Here is a 687-nt window from a genome sequence, read left to right on the forward strand (position 1 = left end):
CAGGACAGCTGGGGCTACAGGGAGACCCTGTCTCAAAAAAGGAAAAGAAAAAAAAAAAAAAATTCAGTTCCAGATGAAACAAGGACTTGACTATGAAAGACATAACCTTAAGAGACGGGAATTTCCTTAATAACTTAAGGTAGTGAACTAACTCATTAAAGCGTATATAAACAAATCAGAATTTAAAGAAAAAAAACAAACAGATCTGAGGTTAAAGATAAGGCTTGAGAAAAAAGGAACTATTAAGATTTAGAAGAAAGTGGGTACTGGAGAGATGGTTCCCAGCACCCAAACAGCTGTCTACCGTAGCTCCATTACCAGGGCAGGGCATCAGGCAAAATCCACATAGAAAATAAAATACAACTAAAACAGTGACTCAATATCAGACAGAAAAAGATAACTGTAAGAAAACGGCATAACCATTAACTACACTAACACAGCCGAAGAAAAACTGAACAAGAGCGAGACAATAAGAAAAGAAAAAGAACTAACACCACTAGTAGACACTAATTTTATAGAAACAGAGAAGCCACACTGCAAACTGCTCCCAGTTAGCGGCCATAGTAATCACTCGAGGTCTTTCATTAAACAATGTTATGTAGCCTTGCCAAAGCAAGGCCTCAAAAAATTGGTTTCAGACTCAGAGTTGTTCCTCTCCACGGAAATCTTTAGTAAAAGGCGAAAGAT

General features: G+C 37.6%; 1 pseudogene; it reads right to left on the reverse strand.

The window, feature by feature from the left end:
* Positions 1 to 600: 600 nt before the first annotated feature.
* Positions 601 to 687, reverse strand: LOC115069091 (annotated as a pseudogene; the record flags this gene model as incomplete).

Source organism: Nannospalax galili, unplaced genomic scaffold (genome assembly GCF_000622305.1).
Source record: "Nannospalax galili isolate Female #2095 unplaced genomic scaffold, S.galili_v1.0 C47980560, whole genome shotgun sequence".
NCBI classification, from domain to species: Eukaryota; Metazoa; Chordata; class Mammalia; order Rodentia; family Spalacidae; genus Nannospalax; species Nannospalax galili.